At 35.8% G+C, this 11525-nt stretch overlaps 1 pseudogene; it reads right to left on the bottom strand.

The window, feature by feature from the left end:
* Positions 1-266: 266 nt before the first annotated feature.
* LOC142538223 (uncharacterized) lies at positions 267-8839 on the bottom strand (annotated as a pseudogene).
* Between the last annotated feature and the right edge of the window lie 2686 nt (positions 8840-11525).

The following is an 11525-nucleotide window of genomic DNA, read 5'->3' as shown; positions in this document are numbered from 1 at the left end:
TTTCAAAAATAATATGTCTAATTAAAAATATTATTTCGAATAGGTTGAATGGTCTGTCAAACTATCATACTTCACCCCAACAATAATAATTCAAGTAAGCTTATAAACCCCATGACATCTTTTTAAAATGATCAACATGAAGAATCGGTCAACTTTAAATATCACAACATCCATAAAAATAAAACACATAATCAACATCTAATTATCACAGCAAAATATTGTTGCATTGTTAAAATAAACAATCACAGCAGATGCATTATTTGATCTTGAAATAACAAATAATTGTACTGAATACGCATTATTAATTGATTACAGTAATTGTAGAGGCAACCAAGAACAAATCCACAGGGGTTGGAACTGGAAATGTTGCACGACTGGGGTTCGTCGTTTCTCTCGAGCGAGTAAGATAAAAATAGTAATAAACTATCCAATGAGAGGATCGGACGAACCCACAAAACTTTTTGACAAAACTGAAAAGAAACCCTGGTAAAAGTAAACGTGACAACAGATTATGTAAGCCTATGATCCATCGATCAGATCAATCCCAATCGAAACAAAAATACTGTACAAATGTTTGATGTGCAGCCTGCCATAGCGGATCAGTGCAACCTTCGGTTCGATGATGAAATTAAGTGAGAGACGTATATATAATATCTACTCTAACACTGTGAGCTCCTGCTCGACTCTCCAATAGTTATAGTCGTTAAATTCATTCAGAACCGTGCCACCATCATCTGGATTTCCTTGTCTGATTTCTTTGGGGAAAGATTCCATTTCAACGGCCCCGCTTCCCCTACAATCCCTTCCTTGAGAGCCTGTTCCATTGCCTTTTCCGTACCCTCTGGTTCAACTCCCACAAATTCGACATCCTCTTCAAATAAAGAGGGTGCAGCCCGTTTCTGACTTGAATCAGATTTAGTTGAGCTATCAGAGGAAGATGCGGAACTGGATGACCCATTTGTTACAGAGTCACCACTTGAAGTGGGACTGACAGGCAAGGCGCTCACTTTCACTGCAAGATTGGCGTTCATGTCACTTTGATCATCAAATGGGTTCACACTAGGTCCACCAACTTGAACATTAGATGCTTCACCCCAAGCTACCCATTCAGGGGACGACTTATCTCCACATGGATTGTCATTATTTGGTGTTTCGAATTGAAAGATTCCCAAGTTGTTGTGGGAGTCCATTTTCTTGCTTTGGGAAATCAAGTTACCTCCATCGGAAGAATTTATGCCTTTGAATCCATTGAAAACATATGCTTCGGAACTAGATGAATCATTGGCAGAAACCTTGCTCCTGATCAAATCCTCGTCCTCCCCAACCACTACCTCATCATCGCTACTGCTGTTACCATTAACCGCTGTTCCATTCAGGTTAATATCATCCATCATGTCGGAACCCATTGGTGCGTCTTCACCAGCTCTTTCGTCTTGAAATGCAAACCAGTTGGAATTTGTGAACAAACTGTTGTGAAGAAAAAACATACATCAAACAAAAATGAACCAGGCCCCCGAAAAAGAGGCATCCCGCAATAAACTTTTCTTTGTTATTTTTTCGATCATCTTTCTATATTTTTATCTGTTCCTCATCATTCGCATAAGCACCAGAGGTATTGCTATCCATAAGAGGAGCTTAAATTTAATGAGAACATGAACACACCTCCCTTGCTCACCCAACCTCAGGGATGAAATCACAACTCCGGCCGATTCGTCATCAAAGTAGACATCCTGCATTTTAATCAACATTAGAAATATCAAGAGTAGAAAATTCAATTGACATGGAAGACATAAAGGACAAAACTAGTTCTCCTTAGGTTTCACTTCTTGCAATGCTGACTTTATTTTCATTCTTCAAAATATGAAGTAAGTTGGGTTCAACATTACCTCATTGTCACGTTCCAGAGCTCGTTCCAGAGCTCCATGACCCTGCAACCAAGAGATAAAATCCATAAAACAGATTTCAAATAATCACACTAGTGTAAATTTTTGGTAGAAGCTTTGAAACAAGTTTATCCTTATATGCAAATGTTTACCTGAGCATCATCATTGTCATACATGGTATATCTGAATGCTTGGCTTAAATTATTTGCCAAAGCAGCAACATCATAATCCCTATCATGGACATCTTCCTCATCACTATCCCTGGTCCTGTCTTGCAATGCTGTGGGCCGCCTACAAACGTGGAAAGAAATAGACATTTTCAAGAACTAGAGACTAGCAGAATGGGACAAACTTCAGCAAGCAAAGAGGAGATTATATTGCTTCACAGGCATACTAAAAAATTATATAACTTATAAAAGTTCTACTTATTGGGATCATGAAAGTGCTAGCTACAGCAAGAGGGGGAGAGAGAAGAGACATACCCACAAGCCCATCGATAAACATTCTCTACCGTATTGCGCTCTTGTAAGACAGTGGAGTGCCACTCAATCCACTCTCTATTCTCCTGAAAGGAGCAAAACAGATTGCATGAGACAAGACACATTGACATTTTTAAAATTAAGATAGAGTTTCAAGGTAGGCACCACCTGAAGATTCTTTTGGATGCGAGTGTCATCGTTTCCCAACAGAGTTAATTTATTTGATATCCGTGTCAAATGTCCAAAGTAACCGGCTCTAGGAGCAGGCCTTGCAGAAGCTGGCAAAGTTTGCTGCATTTAATTGATAAATTCGAATCAGAAACGAATTGAAATAGATGATAGACCTATTATCAAGCTGAAAAGAACATAAGAAGCAACCAGGATAATAATTTACAGCAATACTCACATCAAACTTCAAAGTTTCAGTAGAATATAAATGCTTGGAACATATTAGTTATTTCATTAAGCACACAACTGCAGCGTCACCTTTCTAGTCCTCAAAACACAAAGGAACTGTTTTCCACCCACAAGGTGGATAACATTCGCACAAGATACATGAACTCAAAACTTTGATAAGCATGTCTTGAAACATTACCTTATTATCATCGCCAAAAAGCGTGGGATGTTTTTCTGTTTGAAGAATTTTTCCAACCAAATTGCACTCTAGGAAAAGATGATCAAGAATGGCACTTTTTTACTTTCCAAGCAACAACATACAATGCTCTCCACGTGATGATGCAAAGCATTGTTGTACGGGTACCTGCACAAGAAAAATAAATTCACACCACAGTAGCATTCTTAACTTCTGATTCCAAGCTCATTTAAGTACGAAATTTAATTCTTTCATCACAGGCTACCAATTGCATGTGCTGGTCAAAATGTACGAGTACTTTATAACAGAATTCGTACTCGAAAAAGAGATCAAGGACTCTCCGAATTGCCCCTGAGCTGACCAACTCCTTCTCTGCGACTTCATTGCCAGTTTTCAGAAGCACAGCTAAGAATTCAACAACCTACAATCAAGAACCACGATACAAATTGTAGGCTGAACAATTTTCAAATTTAAAATACAACATAAAAATTTGCGTGAAAATAGTGGCATCATACTGGCACATGTACAGCTGTCCATGCACGTGTCTGGCTTTATTCGTAGGAAGAGAACTGAGCTAAAACAAAAATCTGAGAGCCAAATTGTAACATGTTACAAAAAAATTTTAAAACTACAGTCTGGTCAGTCAGACAAAGCTCTTTCGTTCACACTACATTTCAGCCATGAATAGTTTTTATGCATTGATACTTCATCAACTCCTACTTGTAACCAACAATTTCAAAGACATGAAAACATTTTGAGGGTGTTAGGAGCAACAAATCGCAATAGCATTTCAACTAACCTTCAGACGATATTTTCCTAGAGGAGGCCTCAATTCACCATATGTTGTGGGTAAAATCTTCTCGTCAGATGAAACATTCAAAAGGATCAGCAGCTCCCCTACATACAAAACAATTAGATTCTTACAACAGGGCCACAGGCGTTGGTTGATAATTACAAACAGCATAAACAAATTCACAAGCTACATAATCAAGCCATCAGCCGATATCTGGCAATTTGTTGAGTTGAAAATTGTACTCGTAATTCTCGATATATGTATAATGTATCTTTCTTCGTTGATTTTTATAAATAATCATATGATAAAACAAAGCCTCCACCGATCAAGTATTTATTGTATGGATAATTCAAAAAATCAGCTAAACATTAAGAATCCCTAAAAACTGACTCCATCGCTGGATAACTTGACTCATGTACACCAAAGAAATAATCCAAGACCATGATATTCATAGCAAAAATCATTATGAATTCTTATCAATTCACTAATCTCTTTTGGTTTGTTTCTCGAAATGGTAAGTATGCGAAAGAAAGTAACTGAAGATGGTAGAAAGTCACCAACTGCATAACATGATAGAATTAACAAGGGGAACATCAACACTTTATCAAACTCACCAAGTTTCGGAAGCATCGCACCAACGGTATCTTGGTTAACATGTATCGGCGAGTCATACACTTGTTGACTTCTGAAAAAGTACAATACTGGAGACGGAATTGATCTCTTTGAATCCAACAAAGATATACAGACAGATAGGGAGTGGACAAGGGCAGATTTTGAATGTGAGTCTTCAAGTGCATGAGAAAATATCATTGCAACAAAACTGTACAGAAAAACACACAAAAAGAAGTAAATTAACATTGTTCCTTATAGTTATACAAATATAAAATATGATCCCAAAATTGAACAAAAATAAAGTTGAGTTGTACAAACCTTGGACTGGATAGTTTAATGGACAAAGGAGATGGTGCAGTTCTGGTTATAGCACATAATGTTTCTGCTGCATTAGCATGGACTTCAGGAGTATTCTGGATGATTAAAGAACTCTCTAGGTTTCAGATAGCACATACATAACAAAGTCATCAAATAAGCAATCAGAGAACTATAAAGCTGTGATAGCACATAAATGTTTCTGCTGCATTAGCATGGACTTCAGGAGTACTCTAGATGATTAAATAACTCTCTAAGTTTCAGATAGCACATACATAACGATGTCGTCAAATGAGCAATCAGAGAATTATATAGCTCACATAGCAAGTAAATATAAAACTTTCAAGTAAAAAATATATATGCTACAAACTTTCCTAATCATGCTATTTATAAATTTCAAATTAAGTTAACACAGATATGGCAGAACACATGATACGAGTACTCTGACATTGCAAGGCACAAGTTATCAGAAAACCAACCTGGTAATTTTACCAAAAAGTACTTTTAAAGTAATTTTCATCTTACAGGAAAGTTAATAGTGGCACAAAACCAGACTATATAGAGTGATTCCTCAATCTCTCTTAAGGCAATTACAGAGCACACATATCATTGGAAGCCAGTAGTGAATTTTCTACAAGCGTTCATGCCCATATCAGACACTGCGCAGTTAATCAAACTATGATCATGTATCAGGAACATAACTGAAGATCCAAAATTTAACCAAATATTTAACAGCAGAATGTGCTACAGGCTAGATATGTTTAAGTTAGTTTGAAAAGGAACCAACAATATCATGTAACCATTGAGTACATAGCTTACCAGACAAAACACTCAAATGATAAAAATAAATGAAACTTTGTAAGTGGTGATACTGTATCATAGACGAATCCACCTTCCAATAAGCAATTGAAACTAGAAAACTAGATCGATGTAGGATTACTACATCAACAATAATGTTTTCCTATCTAGTTTCTAGATATATTGCAACTTCTTTTAACTTACCGAAGCGTTCAGTTTATCCACAACCATTTCCAATAAATTGCTATCAGCCAACCACTGCATCACATCCAGAGAATTGGGGTAGAGATGATCATCTGTACCAACAAGCCGTACCAAAACCTGATAATAAAAGGCTAATTAGAAAGAAAATTACAACTAGCAATTGACACAGTTTAGCACGAGGATTTGGAGAAACAAACTGTTCAATTCAAAATAGTTGCATAGCCATTAGACTACTAAATACCTCCATGATGGATGTGATACCAATTAAATCAACCAGCTGCCCAAAAACTTCTTGGTGAACCTGCAAGAAATAACCATCAGCCACAAGACATAACTACTGCATATTTTTTTAAAAACCAGATCAAAGAAAAATATCAAACAAAAGCTACAAGTTATCAGCTGCATGAACATGTTTTTAATGTTAGCAGGTATAATTAATTGATAAGAATGTCCTCATTCTCAAGCTTTTGCAGCATCGCCTTTTTAAGTATGATACACTTTCACAGAAAGCTCAAAAAATTTCTACTTTCAGCATTTAGATGATTGAAACTTTTCAGCTACATAAATTGACGTGTACATAAGCTTCATTGATAAAAAGTCTCCTCAATACAAGGGAATGATAACAAGTATAAAAACAGGCAATAATCAAGAAACATGCTATCCCAAATTTTGAACAACCCATGCTGATGGGATACAAGCCTATAGCCTAGTCAAGAAAAATAAACTACTCTTACTGTTTTTAAATTAGTTTGTTCAACAGCAGGACATATTACAAAAATAAAATAGATAAACCACCCCAGGTTATGCTTTCACTTATCAATATAGCCAGTGTCAACAAATTGAAGCACCAAGTTACAAGATAAGCTTTTTTTATTACAGCATTGGGGTGGTGTGGTGGTGGGGTGGAGATGGGGGATTGTTTCGGTTTTATATGGGTTTGAACCCATGCCTCTCTCTTTTGAGGGAGAGGTTTATGCCCACTTCACCCAAGTGGTGGTGGTGTTACAAGACAAAGGCTCAAGTTTCAGCAAATTTAGACAGCTGCAACAAACATTGACTCACAAGAGTTGAATCCGGTTCAGAAGGATAGCATTCCAACAAGGTTTTAGCAATTATGACACAGGACACAGCATTGAACATAAAATGCAACTTAAACACTGTTCCCACATCATCCCCAGCCCAAGAAGATGAAGCATCAAATTTGGAAGGTTGGCAATAAAAAATAAAATTATCATGAATTAAAAATAATATTGAGGTTATATTTAGTTTCACGATTTCACCTTTACATAATTCATCAGCGGAATAGTCTTCCGTACCATGAGGCATACCACCACCTGGAACACCCACAAAAGTTTAATTAAACGAATTACTTGTGTAATTACTCCAATTATTAAACACCTGGAAAAAATTATTGCACACGTGCAGACTGCAGAGCAATCACAATCTGGTACCTTGCTAAAATACCCTGCTAATAATGCAGGGTGAGGACGGTTTGGTTCCAAGAAAGAGAATAGCAAATTCATAAGCTGCAGCATGATAGAAATTTTCATCATACAACCAGATTGAAATTGAGCACCAAGTTTATCATATGGTAATGTTTGATTCAATTAGTGAATAAGATGATCCACCTCCTCTTCGTCCACCAAAGTCTTCAAGATGGAATCAACTTCACATGTAAAAATTTCGCAGGCAATGAAAGGAAACCTACATTACAAAACCAAAGTTTTGAGCAGAAATAAACAAATATGATGGGTTCTACCGCATCAACTTTACAATTTTTTAATAAATACCTGAGTAATAGTAAAATATGAGAAGTACAACACAAGTTTTAACATTCATTTGCTTAAATTTCACATACTTGAAAGTACGCATGCTGTCTGCATTCTCAGCAGCCTCCTCTACTATATATTTTAGCATATGTTCAACCTGCGGTCGATCTCTCAAACTGAACCAAAGAACTTTGAAGTTAAATGGGAAATTAACAACTCAAGATATACAAGGAAAAACGAAACGATGTATAAGTTGTTTATAACATGGTCCTGCAATGGAAGCAATCAAGGGAAAATGTTATACAAATTTATGAGGCGGCTGTTTGATGCTTTGCATTCTTGGATTATCTCTTCTTCATCCAAAAGCTCTTCCAATGTAAAATTTTCCTTGTCCAACACTGACTCGACCTGAATAGATGGAATATGGGTTTAGGTGATCATTTTTTATTTATCCCAGGCTTTAATTATTATAATATATGAATTTGTAGTTTTGATCAAATTCTCAACAAGCCATGGCCAAAAGGAGTTTTAACTACTTCAGTTACTTTATTGCCGGAAAGCATCTGTAGCAGAATATAGCCAGTGCTAATGTCTTAATTCAAACTCCAATGAACAGAGGAACCGACATTCCACTAGAAAAACAGAGTGACTGATACCTCAGACACACTCGTCCAATTAAGCATGAAATACGGATTTAATCATCACCAAGCACGTACAATTCTTGAAACGATGAATGACAAGCTGTAAAGTACTTTAAATTTCATAATCCAACGCCCTCGCTAACTCTTTGATGACATATTAGTAATATGAAACAAAAGAATAGGGGATCGAGAATATCTATCGACTACTCACATGAGTTTTTCTCCGACTAACAAATTTATGTGTTTTATACTTTATTAACTCTGTAATAAATATAAGACCGACTTTAACAAAAGTAAGGCGTTAAAAATTGTTAATGAAGAATTAGTAAAACAAGAAAGTAACAAATTCATTACTTCCTCCTTTCTCCTGTATAAAAACTCAACACGTGAACCATGACACGCAAATCCATAATCCATGAAAACATCATGATCATCTTCAAACGAAATTAAATGAATCCCAGTTTGATTTCAACCAAACCTAAACAACAAAATACATTTAACAGCATGAAAAAGCTCAATAACCCCATGATTTAACAGTACAGAATCGACATCCGAGCCAAACAAAAAGATACCAACAAAAATCAAATTTTCGCTCTGATGACTCACAGGAGAAGACGCAGAAAGAGCTGTGAGCTTCCAGAACATTTTTGTCTACGCGAGAGTATACAGATACATGCACCTGTACGTGTCAGCTCCAAAGCAACAGCAGTGAACCCGAAACACAGAAAACACCCTGAACTTGAATCAAAATACTGAGAATGTGGAGAGAGGTTTAAATTCCGATGAAGATTCTGGAGCAAAACAGCGAAGGCATATTAAAAAAACCCTAATTTTCGAAGATCGAAACGGAAGGGAAGCCCAGAGAAATTTTTATTGAATTTATTTATTTTCTTTTTTATGTTTCCAATCAATCAACAATCGAAACTGGGTCGGAGTGAGGGGAAATTGGGTAGTGGATTTATGAGAATACCAACTAATGCGGGCGGCAGCAAAATACAAAAGGAATCCATATTTAAATATTCACAGTCAGGAAAGTAAATGAATCAAATCGGTTGTGAGCTATTCGAATTTCGATTCGATAAAAGTTTATTTGAGCTCGTTTAATGAGTCTCGTTAAGATAAATGAACCAAGCTCAAGTTCTACGATATTCGGCTCGTTAGCTCGTGAACATATTCGTTAGTAAATTCATAAGTAATATCTTAGATGAAAAATAATAATTTTGATATTTAATTTTTGATTTAACACATTAATAAATATATAGAAAAATCTATTAAATTTATTTATTATAATAAATTGACAAATTTTAATAAGAATATTATTTTTTTTTCTAAATGCATAATTTATTTTTTAATGAATTTAATGAATATTTAAATGTAAAATTCATATTTATGAGCTCGTTTAGGTTCGATAAAAGCTTGAATAAGCTCGTGAGCCATGAATATATTCGTTAAATAAAGCTCGATCTCGGCTCGATTATAAACAAGTCAAGCTCAAACATTCAAAGTTCGGCTCGGCTCGACTCGATTACATCCCTATTCCACATTTTATATTTTCTTTATCCACATTTTATTTTATTTTTTGCACACAAAAAAAAGTTTATTTATATTGATTTAATGAATAAAAATGAAATGTAAATATGTTCTTGAAATTTGAAAGTTTTCAACCATTTTCTCCTAAACTTGGCACCCAGCTATGGGTTTGGTGATTGTAGAAATCCTGTGTTGACAGTTTTTTTTTTCTCCTGATTTGTTTTAGGAGACGATCTTCACCTCAGACGAGATTGCTAATTTAGTTAAGAATCTTCAACTATCTCAAGCAAACAACAAAGCACATGTGGTGTTACCTCAAATCCAAGTAATAATTTAACATCTCTGGAAAATCCATTGATCAATTAGAAAGAAATTGACCAATTTCTTTTACAGAATGATAATATTGAGCCAATGAATGTAATTATGGATGGGTCTCATCAGCCATGCTAAATCGAGGAAAATTCTTGGTTCTCTTAGGGAGGTGTCTTTGACTAAGGTCATCGCCAAATTAGAATCAAGTGAAGATTTAGATTCATCGGCAGCGCAGATTGTCACGACCTCGATTGACCAAAAATAGTATGTCTTTGCTTTTTATTTGTAAAACTAAATTATATAAAGCTCAATATGCTTATTGGAGATCTTGTTTTACGGAATTTTTTCAGTACATTGTGAAGGTAGGAAGGGTGGTTGGTCTTGCTTTGGAATGAACCGTATGATATTACCATCGCCTGTTCTTATTCTCGTGGAAACGTGGACTGTATTGCCACCCATGAGAATAAAGTTTGGAGGTTTACTGGTTTCTATGGTAGTCTTGTTACGGCTCTTAGACATGTTTCTTGGGAACTTCTGCTTCGATTATATAATCTTCGTGAATTTCAACATTTTTCGTGGTTGGAGGAGGTAGACTTTAGAAATTCTATATGATAATCAAAAATTAGATGGAGAAGTGCGTTCTATAGCTCAAATGTCTACTTTCAGACATTTGATTAATTCATGTATGATGCAAGATATGAACGTCGAAGGAAATCAATTCACTTAGCGCAATCAAAGATTTAGTGATGAGATTATTTTTGAGCACATTGGTCTCACGTGTGCTAATGTAAGATAATAAATATGAAAATAAAAAATAAACTGGACACCGAGATTTACGTGGAAACCCCTAAAAGTTATTAAGATAAAAACCACTCGCTAGATGAAAAAAATTGTGGGGACCCGGGCTCTAACTCAATTCCTTTTTGGGATTAATTGGATCTTTGCTAGAAAATGTGGGTCATAAAAAAATTTCTTTTAAACATTATAAACTAATGTATATAAATCATACACCATACACAATGTTGTCATATTATTGAACTCCAAATAACATTCACATGTTCAACTACAAGTATTCTACTAGTGTTTAGGATCTAATACATGTCTAGTATTACATCACTAGTCCTTCTTCTTGGCCCGGAATCTCCATGCTATCTCGATCTCTCATCTCTGTCGCGACCCAGATCCCGTCCCACCTGTCGTTATGCACACATACAGACACAACAACAGCCGAAAACTCCGGTGAGAACAAATCCCAGTATAAAACATGGTATACATGCATATACACAATATAAATCATGAAATATACCATTATGAATAAAATCAATAGTAATAGGTTCCATAATCTATGAAACCAAATCAATATAAGCATGCAACTGAAATCAATTCAGATCTTGGACTCAACTCGTATCTAACTCTAGGGATCCCGGGGTGAATAAGACGTCACAGTCTGCCACCTACCCTCCCAATCGGGGTGACAGTACGTCTTATTCCTAGATTTCGGTCCTGTCTGTATCGAATGTCTACAATCGGAGTAAATCTGCTCCTATGCGCCGATAACACCGAACATCTAGAAATTTGACAAATCTGCCAATGACTC

This window comes from Primulina tabacum, chromosome 3 (assembly GCF_025594145.1).
Source record: "Primulina tabacum isolate GXHZ01 chromosome 3, ASM2559414v2, whole genome shotgun sequence".
Taxonomy (NCBI): Eukaryota; Viridiplantae; Streptophyta; class Magnoliopsida; order Lamiales; family Gesneriaceae; genus Primulina; species Primulina tabacum.
Note: the sequence above shows the minus strand (reverse complement) of the source record. Positions and strands in the feature narration are given on the sequence as shown.